The 20,365-nt window shown below is 39.1% G+C and overlaps 1 pseudogene; it reads left to right on the forward strand.

Moving 5' to 3' along the window:
• LOC138849528 (actin, cytoplasmic 2-like) overlaps positions 1-20,365 on the forward strand; it is a 91,775-nt pseudogene that overhangs the window by 18,145 nt on the left and 53,265 nt on the right.

A 20,365-nucleotide genomic window follows, 5' to 3' on the forward strand; every position in this document is an offset into this window, starting at 1 on the left:
CTCTCTGCTATGGCCTGGGAAAGTAGTGGAGGATGGCCCAAGTCCTTGGGCCCTGCACTCGTGTGGGAGATCCAGAAGAAGGTGCTGGCTCCAGGCTTCAGATCGGCACAGCTCTGGCCACTGCAGCCATTTGGGGAGTAAACCAGGGCATGGAAGACCTCTCTATCTCTCTCTCTCTGCCTCTGCCTCTCTGTAACTCTGCCTTTCAAATAAATAAATAAATAAATCTTATTTTAAAAATTATGTATACTGAAGCATTCTAGAAAAGAATAGTAGGTTAGATTTTGTTCAGATAGATTTGAACAATATTAAGGATTGGAATTTATATTGATATTGTTGGGAATATCTAAGGATTTATAAAATTACATTTTTATGATAATGTCACAATAATGTGACAGGAAAATATGGTAGGTGTATTCAAAAAAACTACTGCAGTTCACATGAAAAGTAACATAGACTTAAATTAAAGCTCTTGCCAAGACATTATATCAGGTAGAATCTGTATTATTTCATATCAATACTGTGTGTCAAGTGACAAGATGAGTTCACACGACCAGTTTCTGGCTTAGTCCATAAAAGGGATGATGGTGTTGTTCAATGAGAAAAGGGTACAAAGGAAAGCAGGAAATATAAAGAATGAAGAAAGTATCTATTTCAAGTGATACATATATTGGCATAACTTAAGCTTGTGTTTTGATGATTCTTTATCATCCATTAGAGCAATATCTTTGAAGTTCCATTGCAGTATCTTTGACATTTGTCAAATATTTATCTACAAACTGTATTTCTGCTACTTTCTCTACCAATCCCCACCTTTGGTATTTTCCATTGAATAGTTCATAAACATCAAGTATGCTTCCATCTAGGAATGTGACATTTTATCAGTTACAGGTATTGTGCTTTCCTGTTGTATAAAATGTTTTCTCCAGCGACCAATTTTGCCTCCCCTTTGGTGAGTTTTTACAGCAATTGCCTACCTGCACAGAACGCTGCTGTTACTGCCAATATTCTGCCAATTGAAGCAGTGTTTTTGTTCAAATTCATATATATTTGGTACAGAAGATAGTGTTTTCTTCATTGAGGATTTTATTTTTTCCAGGTGATTACCAAAGGGAATATTTGCTCACAGCACCAATATCTCATAGAGTTTTAGTGAAAAGACTTTTTTCCATTTTACCTACCTAGTCCTGCTCTCCTCAAACCATATTTTGGGCTATGACAATTTTTTTTAACGACACTCACTAAGTTGCCCACTTGTAACATTAAGTGTTATTATATTAATCAGCTTAACTGCTTGGATTTCTCTGCCTTAAGGACTAATGTCACATGGGACTCTCAATCAAATGTACTTCCCTTGCTAATTTGTCAGAGTTTTTCACAGTTCAGCAATTTGACTTAAATCCTTAGACCTCTTAGAATCTGAATGACTTGCACATGTTTACATGTTCCACAGAATCATGCAAACTACTATTCCTCAATCGATCAGAGTGAAACCTGAAACATGAGTTACATATGCTCTTCATACTCTCATTAGACAATTAAATTATTAGATAATCATTTATTTTTTATTTTTTTATTTTTTTAATTTTTTGACAGGCAGAGTGGACAGTGAGAGAGAGAGAGAGAGAGAAAGGTCTTCCTTTTTGTCATTGGTTCACCCTCCTATGGCTACCCCGGCTGGTAGCCTGCAGCCAGCGCACTGCGCTGATCTGATGGCAGGAGCCAGGTACTTATACAGTTCTCCCACGGGGTGCAGGGCCCAAGTACTTGGGCCATCCTCCACTGCACTCCCTGGCCACAGCAGAGAGCTGGCCAGGAAGAGGGGCAACCGGGACAGAATCTGACCGGGACTAGAACCCGGTGTGCTGGCGCCGCAAGGCAGAGGATTAGTTAGTGAGCTGCGGCATGTTTGGTTGAATATTATAATCAATACACAATTCTTCTTAAGTGCTGAAACTTAACTGAAAAGTGATCACTGTTAAATATAAGAGTGGGAATAAGAGAGGGAAGAGATGTGCAATCCGGGACATGCTCAAGCTGACTTACCTCAAACGGTAGAGTTAGAAACATACCAGGGGATTCCAGTTCAATCCCATCAAGGTGGCATGTACCAATGCCATCTCACTAGTCCCAGTGATCAATTTCTGTTCACAATTGATCATAATGATAGGACTGAGAGTCAAAGGGAGCACATAAACAAGAATAGTGTCTGCAAATACTAGCTGATGGAATAAAAAAGGGAGAGAACGATCCAACATGGGAACCAGGATACACAGCAGACCCATAGAATGGCCGATGTCCTAAATAGCACTCTGGCCTCAGAATCAGCCCTTAAGGCATGCGGATCCGGCTGAAAAGCCCATGAGAGTATTTCAGGCATGGAAAGCCAAGACACTCTGGGGGGGGGGGGACCTAAATTAAAGATCTCTGCGAGTGAGATCCCAGTGGAAAGAACAGGTCATCAAAGAAGGAGGTACCTTTCTCTGAAGGGAGGAGAGAACTTCCACTTTGACCACGGCCTTGTCTAAATATGATCAGAGTTGGTGAACTCAGGGGGCTTACATAGCCTTGGCAGCTCATGACAAGAGCCTAGGGTGATTACTGATGCCATAAACAAGAGTGTCAATTTGTTAAATCAACAACAGGAGTCACTGTGCACTTACTTCTCATGTAGGATCTCTGTCCTTAATGTGCTGTACATTGAGATTTAATGCTATAACTAGTACTCAAACAGTATTTTTCACTGTTGAAATCTTTACTTAATGTATGCTATACTGATCTTCTGTATATAAAGAGAATGGAAAATGAATCTTGATGTGAATGGAAGGGTAGAGGGAGTGCGAAAGGGGAGGGTTGCGGGTAGGAGGGACATTATGGGGGTAAGCCATTGTAATCCATAAGCTGTACTTTGGAAATTTATATTCATTAAATAAAAGTTAAAAATAAAAAAAATAAAATAACAAAATTATTAGATAATCAAAGACAGAACTATGGCTTTGGTAGATTTTCATCTTCTATAACATTACAAAATAATACTTTTCCCAACAGACATCTAATATATTCCTTGTAAATGAATTTTGCTTAATTTTGTACAATGATTCTGTTGTCTTCAAGTATTTTAGAATGGGGCTTCTTAGGATTCAGTATTTGAGCCATCACTGCTGCCTCTCAGGCTCCACATTAGTAGGAAACTGGAGTCAGGGACCAGAGCCAGGAATCAAACTCGAGCACTCCAAAGCAAAACACAGGCATCATAACTGATGTATTAAACACTAGACCAAATGTCTGCTTTCCAATTTTCTCGTAAATGGATTTTGGCTATAGTTTTGATCACCAGATTTAATTACATAATAATGGAGTTTTATTTTGAGAATTCCAAAATCTTGTAGAGTAAGCCAACTTTGCATGTTGCATTCAAGCATTCAAATAATGTACCATGCCCAAGGCACTGTTGAAAACACTAGGAGGTGTAGCAATCAAGCATAACAGTAAATTCCCTCTTCAGGAAGTTTCTATCCTAATGTAGTTCACATGGCAATCACATTTTATGGATGTATCAAACCTAGAAAATGTATCAAAACTAGATGTATCAAAACTAGAAAACTAGTTTAAAATAATTTGCATTACTATTTACAAAAAAAAAAAAAATCAGTTGCTTCCTGTGCTTTCAGTACATAAGCGGAGTATTTGCTTGCAGAGATAGGTTCAACAAGTAAAGAATGATTTATTTATTGTCAGCAATCTCCTTTCATCATACTCTAATATCTAGTTTATCTTTGCCTGGGATAAATCCGATTGTAGGCTCTACAGATTTATTGTGACTCATTGGTGGTAAAAATTTCCATTGTAATTTAAAGAAAAAAATTATCATCTAATTCAAAGTTTTTGTCCTCCATTATGGCCTGTTTCCTAAACTTGCCCATTTTCTCTCTTTTCCCTATTTTCAGGCTATATATAATAACCATGGCTTTGATGCAGGTAAGAAAGGGATGAAGCAAATGGAAAAATTCTGTTTAATTTGTACAATAATCATCTGATTTTAATGTTCTGTGCATTCATTACATTTTAAATTTCTAAGTGCTAATTTTTTAATGCCTTGAAGTGTTTTGAGTTTTATATTGAACTTCCTCTTGTGAAGTTAAAGTGACTGAGACCACCAAACAAGACCACCCCAACAGAGAGAATAAAAGAGTTTATTAAGGGTAAAACTACCTGGCTGTGTCAAGAAGGGAGAACAGCAACTGTCCTTGCAAGGAGGTGTTTTTTTATGTGTGCTTTTAGCTAAGGGAGGGAGCTTGTGGGATGGAACAGCCAGCAGTTGGGGTAATAGGAAACTGGCTGTGTGCTGGGGCAGGTGCAAGGACAGGCTGCTATCTTGTGTCACAGGCTTTGTAGAGGCAGGCTGCTATCTTGTGTCACAGCTTAGCGTATGTCTGCTTTACTTCTTGAGCAAATGCAAAGCACATTTTGCAGGGGCATTTTCCAATAGGACCTATGGACAGGATATACATGGCAGTATGTGTAGAGTAATCTGGGCATATGCTTTGGAGCCTAACACCTCTGAGATAGAAACATTCAACTATAGCTTCCTTAAAGTGAATACTCTCACCTGAAACACACAAAATGTGTCTCGAACCTCATCATATTTCGACTTTTCACACTTCGCTGGTTTCCTGATACTCAGGATACTCAATGCCACTTAACCGGTGCCACTCACCACTGCCTCTTAACCCGTGTCACCTCTTCCTAAGGACCCTGCAGCTGTAATAGCCACCTCTTTGCTCACCATGCCTATGATTTTTGGCCTTTAGGCTGTTGTTTCCACCATATCCCATATTGTAATTTCACCGCATGCTACTTTCACTCTAACACATTATCTTTTCCACCCTTCATTTCTAAGCTTAAATATTCACTAAGCAGAGAAATCTTCTGTAAAACACAATCTGAGTTGGCTCAGTCCTTTGTTTTCCACTTCAGTACATTAATTTGCAAATGCATAGTAATTCAGATTTAAAATTTTATTTATTGTGTATTTCAGTTTGACAAAATGTATGCTTCAGTATGGCATGGTATTAAGTTCTTTTGTTAGTACTTATGAGTTATCAACATATTTTTGATCTTTAGTATAATTCTTTAATTGTGTGATAGAAAGCATGACAATAGAGGTAGATATTTGACACAACTATTAAGTGACTGCATAAGATGCCCAAATCCCATATCAGTATGCCACCTCCACCTCCAATTCCAGCTTCCTGCTAATACACACCCTGAGAGGCAGCACGTGATGGCTCGTGATGGTCCCTTGCCACCCACAAGGGAGACATGAATGGAATTCTGAGTTTCTGTCTCCTCTTGACCTAGCCCTGGCTGTTACAGGCATTTGGGAAAGGATTGAATCAGCTACAGGAAGATCTCTATCTCTATAGCTCTATCTATCTCTATCTCTATCTCTATCTCTATCTCTATCTCTATCTCTCTATCATCTCTATCTCTGTCTCTGTCTCTATCTCCATCTCTATCATCTCTAACTCTATCATCTCTCTCTTTCCTCTCTTCCCCTTCCACTCCCTCCTTGTATCTCTCTGCCTTTCAAATAAGGTGAATTTAAAAAATAAAATAAAATAATTGCGTGGTATATGAGTAGAACAATTGAAAGATGAAATATTTACTTGCAATGAACATTCCATATGTTGCCAAGTAATACATGTGTTCTCTGGGTGTGGAGTTTTAAAATATTGTTGTAATTCAGAAATTTCATTATAACTTTTAACCCTGTTCATCATATACCAAAATAAGACTACCATGCTGTTTTTGTAGTTTTTGTGATTTTAAATTAACAGACTACAATTAAATGTATGCCTTATACTTCTACTACTGTAGTAGTTAAAATATGCTGCTGATTGTTATAATTATAAATCAATATTCCAGGTGCCAGGTTCTAGTCCCGGTTGCTCCTCTTCCAGTCCAGCTCTCTGCTGTGGCCCAGGAGGGCAGTGGAGTTTGGCCCAAGTACTTGGGCCCCTGCACCCACATGGGAGACCAGGAAGAAGCACCTGGCTCCTGGCTTCGGATTGGAACAGCACCAGCCATAACAGCCATTTGGGGAGTGAACCAATGGAAGGAAGACCTTTCTCTCTGTCTCTCTCTCTCACTGTGTTACCGGAGAAATGCAGGGTTCTTGTCTTCGTGCAAGAAAGAATTCAGGCGTGAGACAGAGTAGTGGAAAGTAAAAGTGCAAAGTTTATTAGGGAAGGAACATCCATAAGAACGGATGGGCACCTCTCCAGACAGGACCTGGGAGAGAGTGCAGTTGCTTGGACTGGGGGTGGGGGAGGAGTGAGGTTACATGGTTGAGTGGAGAGATTACACCTGGCCAGGCAGGCAGGCGGCTCAGCAGAGGCAGAGGGCTGAGCACACAGCCCGGTTGAGGCTGGAAGTTTTTAAGGAGATGGGTCTTTGTCTGCACACATCTCCTCTTGAACAAAGGATTTTTATGGCTGTAAATATTAAGAAGCTCCTATCTGAGTTTTCCCTTGAAGGTATCAGACAGGAGGAAGCCTAGCTGGCTGGTACCATCCTGGGTTCAGAGGAAGGGTGAGCAGGACGCCCTAGAGAATGGGGATCTGGGAGCAAGGTGTTTGAAATGCAGATACTGGGCTGCATCTGGTAGATTGTGGAAGATTTGTCAGGCAGAATGGGCGGGGACCCCCACCTGGTAGGTTATCAGGTGGAAGGGGGCAGGGCAGAATGTGAATACCGGGCTGCCCCTGAAACATTGTCAGCAGATGCATATGCTGGACATAGATGTCTTCTCTTTAGGCCTTTATGTCACACACAAATAGGCTCATAACTGACTTCCTACCTAACAACTGTCTATAAGTCTACCTGTCAAATAAATAAATAATAATAAAAAAATGTTCCAAAGTTAAAACATGCAAGTCACGTAAGGCAAATTAGGTAACTTTTCCATTAGAATATTGTTTCTCCTTAAACATCTATTTATTTTGCAAACATAACATCCTCTGTCCTCAAAATACCATGCCATTAAAAATGTGTAAAGAAAAATTTTATATAACTGAAATAAAAAGTCAACATTGTGGAAATTGTGGATTGTGGAAACTGTGGAAACTGTGACATTAGAAATTTAAATTAAATGAAAATTTAAAACAAATTCAAATTCTGGACATAGAACATAACAAAGATTAATTTTTGCGGTCAAGCCAATTATATTAATATTTAATGTATTGATATGTTTATTAATATGTTATTAATTTGATTATAGATTTTTCAACTTTTAAAAATATTTTACTTATTTATTTTGAAAGAGTTACAGAGAGAGAGGGAGAGGCAGAGAAACAGGGAGAGAGAGAGAAGGGAAAAGAGAGAGAGAGGGAAGGGAACAGAGAGAGAGAGAAAGAGAGAGAGATCTTCTATCTGCTGGTTCATCTCCAGATGGCCATGATGGCCACAGTGTCCAGGGCTAGGCCAGGCAGAAACCCAAAGTCAGGAGCTTTGTCAGGGTGTCCCATATGTGGAGCAGTGTCCCAAACATTTGGGCCATCTTCAGCTGTTTTTCTCAGGTTCTTATCAAACAGCTGGATGGGAAGTGGAGCAGCTAGAATATGAACCAGATCCTATATGGGATGCTGGCGCTGCAGGCAGCAGCATTACATGCTACATCATAGACTAATACCTGCTACCTCCCAGGATACATTATCAGGAAGCTGGAATCTGAAGTAGAGCAGCTGGGACTCAAACGAGGCAATGTAATATGGATGCAGATGGTCCAAACAATGTCTTAACTGCTATGCAAAATGCTCCCTCCTATTGATATTTTAAAATAATCAATTCACAATGTACTTCTCCCCACTCTATTGTTACTTGATTTCATCTTTGTCCCTATCACATATCTACACCATAATTAAAATATATAATCTCATTGTGCATATAAAAATATTTATTGCTCTGTCAGAGAACAAATATTAAGATGAAGGGGTAGATCTCTCCTTATTAGGGCAGACTTGTTAATGAAGTAGAATTTAAGGATATTTTATGAGAAATGTAGAGTCGAGGTGGAGCCAAGATGGCGGAATAGTGAGGGCGCTCACTGATAGTCTGGGAAAATTTAGTTTAATAAAAGTGGAGTTACGGTAGCCTCAGAAAAAGGATCAGGAAAAAAATTGCAGAGGAAACTCTTCTGGAGCTAGTGGCAGTGACATAGAGAACCTACTGGGAGAGCAGGGTCGCCCACCACGCGGAAGCCGAACCGCGGGAGCCGCAGAGTCTCAGCGCCAGTGCGGGAAGGGGAGTCGATGTGACACAGACACCAGCGAGAGAGGAGGGACGCCCAGGGCTCCGAGTCCACACATGGGCGCTGGAAGCGGAGGTGAGCTCAGTAACCGGAGACATTGGCGAGGAAACGGCAGACAGAATTTCAGAGGGAAGCAGGCTTTGAAGCAGGAAAGTTCAACAGACTACAGGAGAGAAGGGGAAAAAAAAAAAAAAGGTGGAGGCATACTGGTACACACAAGTTCCTCTCTCATCCAACCTTGCAAAGGCGAGCAAGAGACAAAGAGCTGGGATATACATAATAAAAGGGGAGAGTTAAGGCTACAATTCAGTAGCCTAGGCAACCCAGTGGGAGTCCGCAGGAGAAACGGAGCCTGCACAGACTCTTTGGGTAGAAGCCAGAGATCTGAAGCTAAATACCATCCATTCTGCTCATCCTTGCAGTATTACTTACCTCCTGAATAAAAAATAAAATAAATAAATAAATAAATAGAGATTTACCACACATAACCTTTGCACACCTGTAACCCTGAAGAACCAAGAAAAGCTCTCAGGCCACACCCATCTCAAGCCTCCAAGGCTCCTCCAACAGCAGGCAGTCCACTTAACACAGACATAGTATATAAAAAAAAAAACACCTCACAGTGAGGGTAAAAGAATTAACCATGCCAAGCAATAAACACAGAAATCGAGGGAACAAGATCAACGATGACACTATGACGCCTCCAAATAAACAAAACACCCCAACCCAAGATTATGAAGATGATGAGATAGAAGAAATGCAAGATACGGATTTCAAAAAATTTATGATAAGAACATTTAGAAGTTTTCAAAAGCAAATCCTTGAACTACAGAAATCCTTATTGGACAGGATTGAAAATCTCTCTCGTGAAAATGAAATTTTAAGGAAGAATCAAAATGAAACACAGAAGCTAGTAGAACAGGAAAGTGTGATAGTGAAGAGAAATCAAAATGAAATGAAGAGCTCAATAGATCAAATGACAAACACGTTAGAGAGCCTTAAAAACAGAATGGGTGAAGCAGAAGAGAGAATATCGGACTTAGAAGACAGAGAACAGGAAACCAAAGAAAAGAAGAGGAAATTAGAAATCTAAAAATATTGTTGGGAATCTACAGGATACTATTAAAAAAACCAACATTCGGGTTCTAGGAGTTCCTGAAGGCATGGAGAGAGAGAAAGGATTAGAAGGCCTTTTTAGTGAGATACTAGCAGAGAACTTTCCAGGTTTGGAGAAGGACAGAGACATCCTAATACAGGAAGCTAATAGAACCCACAGTAAACATGAACAAAAGAGATCCTCACCACGACACGTTGTAATTAAACTCACCACAGTGAAACATAAAGAAAAGATCCTAAAATGTGCAAGAGAGAAACGTCAGATTACTCTCAGAGGATCTCCAATCAGACTCACAGCAGACTTCTCATCAGAAACACTACAGGCTAGGAGGGAATGGCGAGACATAGCACAGGTGCTAAGAGAGAAAAACTGCCAGCCCAGAATATTATATCCTGCTAAGCTCTCATTTGTGAATGAAGGTGAAATAAAGACCTTTCATAGCAAACAGAAATTGAAAGACTTTGTGGCCACTCATCCAGCCCTGCAAAAGATACTTAAAGATATGCTACACTCAGAAACACAGAAACACGGCCATCAATATGAAAGAAGGGAAAGAAAGAACACCTACCAGTAAAAGAGCATGGGAAGCTCAAAGCATATACTAGAAAATATCTCCGGGAAAATGGCAGGGCAAAGTCACTACATATCAATAGTCACATTAAACGTGAATGGCCTGAACTGTCCAGTTAAAAGACACAGACTGGCTGACTGGCTTAAGGAACAACACCCAACTATTTGTTGCCTACAAGAAACACATCTCTCTAACAAAGATGCATGCAGTCTGAAAGTGAAAGGTTGGAAAAAGATATTCCATGGCAACAGAAACCAAAAAAAAGCAGGTGTAGCCATATTAATATCAGACAAAATAAACTTAAACACAAAAACTGTTAAGAGAGACAAAGAGGGACACTATATAATGATTAAGGGTTCAATTCAACAGGAAGATATAACAATTATCAATGTATATGCACCTAATTACAGGGCACTGGTCTATTTAAAAGATATGTTAAGGGACTTAAAGGGAGACTTAGACCCCAATACAATAGTACTGGGGGACTTCAATACTCCACTCTCAGAAATAGATAGATCATCCGGACAGAAGATCAACAAGGAAACAGCAGATTTAATCAACACTATTGCCCAAATGGATCTAACAGATATATACAGAACTTTCAATCCTACATCTAAAGACTTTACATTCTTCTCAGCAGTGCATGGAACCTTCTCTAGGATTGATCACATACTATGTCATAAAGCAAGTCTCAGCAAATTTAAAAGAATTAGAATCATACCATGCAGCTTCTCAGACCACAGTGGAATGAAGCTGGAAATTAGCAACTCAGGAAACCCCAGAAAGTATGCAAACACATGGAGACTGAACAACATGCTCCTGAATGAACACTGGGTCATTCAAGAAATCAAAAGAGAAATCAGAAACTTTCTGGAAGTAAATGAGGATAACAACACAACATATCAAAACTTATGGGATACAGCAAAAGCAGTATTGAGAGGCAAGTTTATAGCAATAGGGGCCTATACCAAGAAATTGGAAAGACACCAAATAAATGAGCTTTCAGCACATCTCAAGGACCTAGAAAAACTGCAGCAAACCAGACCCAAATCTAGTAGGAGAAGAGAAATAATTAAAATCAGAGAAGAAATTAACAGGATTGAATCAAAAAAAAAATTACAAAAAATCAGCCAAGCGAAGAGCTGGTTTTTTGAAAAAATAAACAAAATTGACACCCCATTGGCCCAACTAACTAAAAAAAGAAGAGAAAAGACCCAAATCAATAAAATCAGAGATGAAAAAAAAAACATAACAACAGACACCACAGAAATAAAAAGAATCATCAGAAATTACTACAAGGACTTGTATGCCAGCAAACAGGGAGATATATCAGAAATGGATAGATTCCTGGACACATGCAATCTACCAAAATTGAACCATGAAGACATAGAAAACATAAATAGATCCATTACTGAAACAGAAATTGAAACAGTAATAAAGGCCCTCCCAAAAAGAAAAGCCCAGGAACAGATGGATTCACTGCTGAATTCTACCAGACATTTAAAGAACTAACTCCAATTCTTCTCAAACTATTCAGAACAATTGAAAAAGATGGAATCCTCCCAAATTCTTTCTATGAAGCCAGCATCACCTTAATCCCTAAGCCAGAGAAAGATGCAGCACTGAAAGAAAATTATAGACCAATATCCCTGATGAACATAGATGCAAAAATCCTCAATAAAATTCTCGCCAATAGAATGCAACAACACATCAGAAAGATCATCCACCCATACAAAGTGGGATTTATCCCTGGTATGCAGGGATGGTTCAACATTCACAAATCAATCAATGTGATTCACCACATTAACAGACTGCAGAAGAAAAACCGTATGATTATCTCAATAGATGCAGAGAAAGCATTCGATAAGATTCAACACCCTTTCATGATGAAAACTCTAAGCAAATTGGGTATAGAAGGAAAATTCCTCAATATAATCAAAGCAATTTATGAAAAGCCCACAGCCAGCATCCTATTGAATGGGGAAAAGTTGGAAGCATTTCCACTGAGATCTGGCACCAGACAGGGATGCCCACTCTCACCACTGCTATTAAACATAGTTCTGGAAGTTTTAGCCAGAGCCATCAGACAAGAAAAAGAAATTAAAGGGATACAAATTGAGAAGGAAGAAGTCAAACTATCCCTCTGCAGACGATATGATTCTTTACTTAGGGGATCCAAAGAACTCTACTAAGAGACTATTGGAACTCATAAAGGAGTTTGGCAAAGTGGCAGAATATAAAATCAATGCACAAAAATCAACAGCCTTTGTATACACAAGCAATGCCATGGCTGAGAAAGAACTTCTAAGATCAATCCCATTCACAATAGCTACAAAAACAATCAAATACCTTGGAATAAACTTAACCAAGGACGTTAAAGATCTCTACGATGAGAATTACAAAATCTTAAAGAAATAAATAGAAGAGGATACCAAAAAATGGAAAAATCTTCCATGCTCATGGATTGGAAGAATCAACATCATCAAAATGTCCATTCTCCCAAAAGCAATTTATAGATTCAATGCAATCCCAATCAAGATACCAAAGACATTCTTCTCAGATCTAGAAAAAATGATGCTAGAATTCATATGTAGGCACAAGAGACCTCGAATAGCTAAAGCAATCTTGTACAACAAAAGCAAAGCCGGAGGCACCACAATACCAGATTTCAGAAAATACTACAGGGCAGTTGTAATCAAAACAGCATGGTACTGGTTCAGAAACAGATGGACAGACCAATGGAACAGAATTGAAGCACCAGAAATCAACCCAAACATCTACAGCCAACTTATATTTGATCAAGGATCTAAAACTAATTCCTGGAGCAAGGACAGTCTATTCAATAAATGGTGCTGGGAAAACTGGATTTCCACATGCAGAAGCATGAAGCAAGACCCCTAGCTTACACTTTACACAAAAATCCACTCAACGTGCATTAAAGACCTAAATCTATGTTCTGACACCATCAAGTTATTAGAGAACATTGGAGAAACCCTTCAAGATATTGGCACGGGCAAAGAATTTCTGGAAAAGACCCGGGAGGCACAGGCAGTCAAAGTTAAAATCAACTATTGGGATTGCATCAAATTGAGAAGTTTCTGTACTGCAAAAGAAACAGTCAGGAGAGTGAAGAGACAACCGAGAGAATGTGAAAAAATATTTGCAAACTATGCAACAGATAAAGGGTTAATAACCAGAATCTACAAAGAGATCAAGAAACTCCACAAAAACAAAACCAACAACCCACTTGAGAGATGGGCCAAGGACCTCAATAGACATTTTTCAAAAGAGGAAATCCAAATGGCCAACAGGCACATGAAAAAATGTTCAAGATCACTAGCAATCAGGGAAATGCAAATCAAAACCACAATGAGGTTTCACCTCACCCCAGTTAGAATGGCTCACATACAGAAATCTGCCAACAACAGATGCTGGCGAGGATGTGGGGAAAAAGGGACACTAACCCACTGTGGGTGGGAATGCAAACTGGTCAAGCCACTATGGAAGTCAGTCTGGAGATTCCTCAGAAACCTGAAGATAACCCTACCGTTCGACCCAGCCATCTCACTCCTTGGGATTTACCCAAAGGAATTTAAATTGGCAAACAAAAAAGCAGTCTGCACCCTAATGTTTATTGCAGCACAATTCACAATAGCCAAGACCTGGAACCAACCTAAATGCCCATCAATGGTAGACTGGATAAAGAAACTATGGGATATGTACTCTTTAGAATACTATACCGCAGTAAGAAACTATGAAATCCAGTCATTTGCAACAAAATGGAGGAATCTGGAACACATCATGCTGAGTGAAATAAGCCAGGCCCAAAGGGACAAATACCATATGTTCTCCCTGATCGGTGACAACTGACTGAACACCAAAAAGGAAACCTGTTGAAGTGAAGTGGACACTATGAGAAACGGTGACTTGATCAGCATAGCCCTGACTGTTAATGAACAACTTAATGCATTATCCCTCTTAGTAGTTTTTTTTTTTTGTCTGCTCTACTTAATATGACTGGTTAAATTCTGTAATTAATACACAGTTATTCTTAAGTGTTGAAATTTAACTGAAATGTGATCCCTGTTAAACCTAAGAGTGGGAATAAGAGAGGGAAGAGATGTACAATTTGGGACATGCTAAGGCTGACTTGCCCCAAACGGTAGAGTTAGAAACATACCAGGGGATTCCAATTCAATCCCATCGAGGTGGCATGTACCAATGCCATCTCACCAGTCCAAGTGATCAATTTCAGTTCACAATTGATCATAATGAAAGGACTGAGAGTCAAAGGGAGCACATAAACAAGTCTAGTACCTGCTGATACTAACCGATAGAATAAATAAAGGGGAGAGTGATCCAACATGGGAAGTGAGATACTCAGCACACTCATAGAATGGCGGATGTCCTAAATAGCACTCTGGCCTCAGAATCAGCCCTAAAGGCATTCGGATCTGGCTGAAAAGCCCATGAGAGTATTTCAGGCATGGAAAGCCAAGACACTCTTGGGGGGGGGGGGGCGGAACAAAAAACAAAACAAAACAAAACAAAACACCTAAATGAAAGATCTCTGTGAGTGAGATCCCAGTGGAAAGAACAGGTCTTCAAGGAAGGAGGTACCTTTCTCTGAAGGGAGGAGAGAACCTCCACTTTGACTATGACCTTGTCTAAACAAGATAAGAGTCGGAGAACTCAGAGGGCTTCCATAGCCTTGGAAACTCATGACTGGAGCATAGGGAGATTACTGATGCCATAGACAGGAGTGTCAATTGGTAAAGTCAACAACAGGAGTCACTGTGCACTTACTCCTCATGTAGGATCTCTGTCCTTAATGTGCTGTACATTGAGACTTAATGCTATAACGAGTACTCAAACAATATATTTCACTTTGTGTTTCTATGGGGGTGCAAACTGTTGAAATCTTTACTTAATGTATACTAAACTGATCTTCTGTAAAACAAAATAAAAGAAGAAGAAATTATCAATTCCCAACTTGACTCTCACTGGCATTAAACATGACAATAGGTCTGATCTGATTTCATCATCATTTAAAAAATCATCTATTATTTTTCACTTTATGTTTCTGTGTGGGAGCAAACTGTTGAAATCTTTACTTAATGTATGCTATACTGATCTTCTGTATATAAAGAGAATCGAAAATGAATCCTCATGTGAATGGAAGGGGAGAGGGAGTTGGAGAGGGGAGGGTTGCTGGTGGGAGGGACGTTGTGGGCGGGGGGGAAGCCATTGTAATCCATAAGCCGCACTTTGGAAATTTATATTCATTAAATAAAAGTTAAAAAATAAAAGAAATGTAGGGTCAAGAAAACAGATGAGTTGACAGTAATTAATACGTTCATGAGAAAAAGAAACTTCAAAATTCTAAAGGAAAATATCCCTCTTTTAAAATGAAAAATGGTAAAAGATTTGGAGTGACTTAACTTTTGACTGTTTAATCACATAAGATAAAACAAGGAAGATTTAAAGAAATATGTTGGTCTAGGTTGTTAGGCAGGGCATGTCCATATGAACTCAGATTTTGAAAAGAAACTGTGGAGGGGCGGCTGCCGTGGCACAGTGGGTTAAAGCCCTGGCCTGAAGCGCCGGCATCCCATGTGGGTGCCGGTTCTAGTCCTAGCTGCTTCTCTTCAGATCCAGCTCTCTGCTGTGGCCTGGGACAGCAGAGGAAGATGGCCCAAGTCCTTGGGCCCATGCACCCATATTGGAGACCCAGAAGAAGCTCCTAGCTCCTGGCTTCAGATCAGTATAGCTCCGGCTGTTGCAGCCATCTGGGGAGTGAACCATCAGATAGAAGACCTCCCCACCCCACCCCCCGCCTCTCTCTGTAACTCTTTCAAATAAATAAAATGAATCTTTAAAAAAAGTGAAACTGTGGAACAGGGCACATAACCAATGCCTATCTAAATAGGACTGGTAACTCCTATAATAGTGTAAGGGGAGGGCTGGCTTCTTGCCAATGCTCCAGGGAGGGAACAGATGATTGCCTAAGTATTTGGGTTCCTATCTGACATGAAGAAGTGCTGGATGGAGTTCTTCCCTCTTGGCTTGAACCTGGTCCATCTCCAACTTTTACAGGCATTTGAGGAGTGAATCAGAGAATGGAAGATTCTCCCCACACCCATCACTCTGTCATCCTGCCTTTAAAAATAATCTGTGTTAGAGAAGCTAAAGCTCATAATTAACTGAGTCTTGGATAAACTTTCAAGGACATAAGTATGAAAGAGGGAACCCAAGGTTAAGGATTAAATGAATGGGATATTGTTGAATTTAAAAATGGTAATTATTAAATTAAGGAAAGCAGAATGACTACACAATATTTTAAAATGTACTGTTAGGAGAAATTCTTTTCATTCCTTTTTTAAACAAATGCATACCTGCTTTAATTTATTTAAAAGGCAGACAGAGGCTCCAGCATTGTGTCACAGAGGGTTAGGCTGCTGCCTGGTGTGCCAGAATCCCTTATGGGTTCAATTACAGGTGGTTCCACTTCCTATCTACCTCCATGCTAATGCACCTGGGAAAGCAGCAGCAGATGTCCCAAGTCCTTAGGCCCCTGCACCCATGTGAGATACCTTAAAAAACCTCCTGGCTCTTGGCTTCCACCTGGGCCAGACATGGCCCTTCTGATTATTTGGAGAATGAAACAAAAGATGCAATCTCTCTCTCTTTCTCTCTCCATCTCTCTCTGTCTCTCTCTCTTGCACGTGCGCTCTCTGTGTATGTGTGTATCTCCTTCTCTCTGTAAACAAGATAAAATAAAATGCAGAGTGACACACACACACACACACACACACAGAGAGGAGAGGGAGAGGGAGAGAGAGAGAAAGAGAGAGAGAGAGAGAGAGAGAGAGAGAGTTTTTCATCTACTAGATAACTCTCCAAATGCCTCAAACACCCAAAGCCAGGCCCAGCTGAAGTCAGGAGCCAGGAACTCTGTCCAGGTCTCCTACATGGGTGGCAGGTACTTAAGTACTTGAGCATCAACTGCTGTGTCCCTGGAGCATTAGAAGGAAGTAGAGGCAAGACGACACAATGTACTGGGATATGAGATGCAGGCACCTCAACCAGCAGGTTAACTTGTTGCCAATGCCCACAACTGCTTTTCATTCTTGAAATTATGGAACAAATAAGAATAAGATGCTATGGAAGTATTGCATATGTGAAGATATTTTAAGAGACTCCTAATGAGTGAAAAATATTGGACATTTCTGCTTCCATTTGTAAATGAATTCAGAGGATTGAGAAAAATTTCTTACATGGTAGGAGTTTATTGTTTATCACTGAAAATATTTTAATGAGAAGAAATAGAAAATTGCATTAGTAAATTTTTTAAGATGGGAAGTAGGTTGACCTTTTGAAGTATGTACTAATGATCATGACATCAATTCCAAGCAAATTCTTTTTTTTTTCATTTTCAATTATCTTTATATACAGAAGATTGATTCATTATGTATTAAGTAAAGATTTCATCAGTTTGCACCCACACAGAAGCACAAAGTGTAAAATACTGTTTGAGCGCTAGTTATAGCATTAATTCACATTGGACAACACATTAAGGACAGAGATCCCACATGAGGAGAAAGTACACAGTGACTCCTGTTGTTGACTTAACAATTTGACACTCTTGTTTATGGCGTCAGTAATCTCCCTAGGCTCTAGTCATGAGTTTCCAAGGCTATGAAGCCTTTGAGTTTGCCGACTCTGATCATATTCATACAAGGTCATAGTCAAAGTGGAAGTTCTCTGCTCCCTTCAGAGAAGGTACCTCCTTCTTTGATGGCCCGTTCTTTCTACTGCGATCTCACTGGTAGAGATCTTTCATTTAGGGTTTTTTTTTTTTTTTTTTTTTTGTTTTTTTTTTTTTTTGCCAGGGCATCTTGGCTTTCCATGCCTAAAATACTCTCATGGGCTCTTTAGCCAGATCCGAATGCCTCAAGGGTTGATTCTGAGGCCAGAGTGCTGTTTAGGACATCTGCCATTCTAGGAGTCTGCTGTGTATCCCGCTTCCCATGTTGGATTGTTCTCTCCTTTTTATTCTGTCAGTTAGTATTAGCAGACACTAGTCTTGTTTGTGTGATCCCTTTGACTCTTAGACCTATCAGTGTGATCAGTTGTGAACTGAAATTCACTTGGAATAGTGAGATGGCATTGGTACATGCCACCTTGATGGGATTGTATTGGAATTCCCTGGCACGTTTCTAACTCCACCATTTGGGGCAAGTCAGCTTGAGCATGTCCCAAATTGTACATCTCCTCCCTCTTATTCCCACTCTTATATTTAACAGGGATCACTTTTCAGTTAAATTTCAACACCTAAGAATAATTGTTTGTTAATTACAGAGTTCAACCAATACTACTAACTAGAACAAAAAAAAATTAAAGGGATAAAGTATTAAATTGTACATAATCAAAAAGAAAACCTGTTGAAGTGAAATGGACACTATGAGAAACAGTGACTTGATCAGCCCTTGTCCTGACTGTTGATGTACAATTCCAAGCAAATTCTAAAACTATCATTACACAAAGATACTTTATAAGTATCTTTATCAGAGATAAAATTTATCTGATAAAATTAGATTCACACATAGTTTCAAGTAATTCCATAACAACATGTATTTCAGATAATACTAGGCTAATTTTACGCAATATATTTTAGGCTAGTTATACAGAACTGTGATCTGATGGGTTCACAATCAGACATTTCAAAAGGTAAACACACAGGATACCTGATAAGGAGGTGACATAAACTTCTAATGAGTTTTCAGTCTCTGCTTTTGTCTCTAATGTTGATTTCTGTTTTCAATAAATGTATTGTGTGAGAAATGGAATCGATATTTTGGATGCAAGACTCAGCATCCAACATATATCGAAACTCTTGAAATACAGATGTTAATAATAATATTGAGTTAATAAGTTAAAATCAGATTTTGCAAATGTTAGTTGGTACTTTTGAAGGTAGCAGAATCCTGTAAATAATACCCTGTGCATACAAACAAAACATGAATAAATAAAACACATACACTATTTCCTCTACTTAATATAGATTGAGTACATTTCAGTGATCTTTTTTTTAAGATTTTATTTATTTCCTTGAGAGTTAGAGTTACAGAGAGAGAGAGAGAGAGAGAGAGAGACAGAGAGAAAAGTCTTCCATCTGCTGATTCACTCCCCAGATGGCCATAACAGCCAGAGTTGCGCTGATCTGAAGCCAGGAACCAGGAGCTTCTTCTGTGTCTCCCACACGGGTGCAAGGGGCTCAAGGACTTGGGCCATGTCCCACTGCTTTCCCAGGCCATAGCAGAGAGCTGGATCTAAAGAGGAGCAGCCGGAACTAAAACCAGCGCCCATATGGGATGCTGACGCCACAGGTGGAAGATTAACCTGCTGTGCCTCCGCACTGGCCCCAGTTATTTTTTAAAATATTTTAATATCTGGGAAAGATATTATGTTTTCAAATGTTTTGTGAATGATATGGCATTTTAAAGATAATTTTATTCATTTCTTGAATTTTGTAAATATTATTTTTAAAGTTAATTTAAAGTATTTCATTGCATATAAAATAGCAATTTCCCAGAACAACCAGTTAAAGAGTAAATACAGAGCTATTACATTATAAGGCATCTACATATTTTCTCTTTCTAAATATTCAAGCAAAGGCATACATAGCAGATACAGATGATTTTGCTGTATTCAGTAAATAATGTTTATCGCTGTATGGCATATATTCATAAAACCTTTATTGTTATCTACATATTTATTATAAATTATTATAGACTATTTCAATAAAGTTTACCTGAGTGTCTATAGACAGAGAAAGGGTATCCTAAATTACCTTGATTTTCCATTTTATAATGAACTGAATACTGGAAATGAATGCCTCTGGGTCTGTTTTCTCAGATATCAAAGTGCCATCCCTGGAACTCAGCATTAATGTAAATGCATGGCCCTAACGGAACCGTGGAACCAGAAATGTTAGGATTGGGAGTCTGTATTTGGGGTATTATAAATCCCTCAGGTGATTCTATTGCAAACCAAAGTAAGAATTTTTGCATTATAATATAAGAAACAGCCCTAAAATAAATAGAATACAATAAATATAAATATTATAAATTCATAATAAAACTAGACAAAGAATTATGTTGTACTCTTTCCAGTATATGAAAAATGTTTGCTACTACTAGGGACTAAGAGAGAGAAGAAGAATGGTACATTCATTCATTTAAAGACATTTATTAGGCATCGGTGAGACTATGGGCTCACTATAGACATGACAAAGCTGCGCTCTTGGACACTGCAGTATAATACACATGGAGAAGAGCAGTACTAAGCATAAATACGATAAAGG

This window comes from Oryctolagus cuniculus, chromosome 4 (assembly GCF_964237555.1).
Source record: "Oryctolagus cuniculus chromosome 4, mOryCun1.1, whole genome shotgun sequence".
Lineage (NCBI taxonomy): Eukaryota > Metazoa > Chordata > Mammalia > Lagomorpha > Leporidae > Oryctolagus > Oryctolagus cuniculus.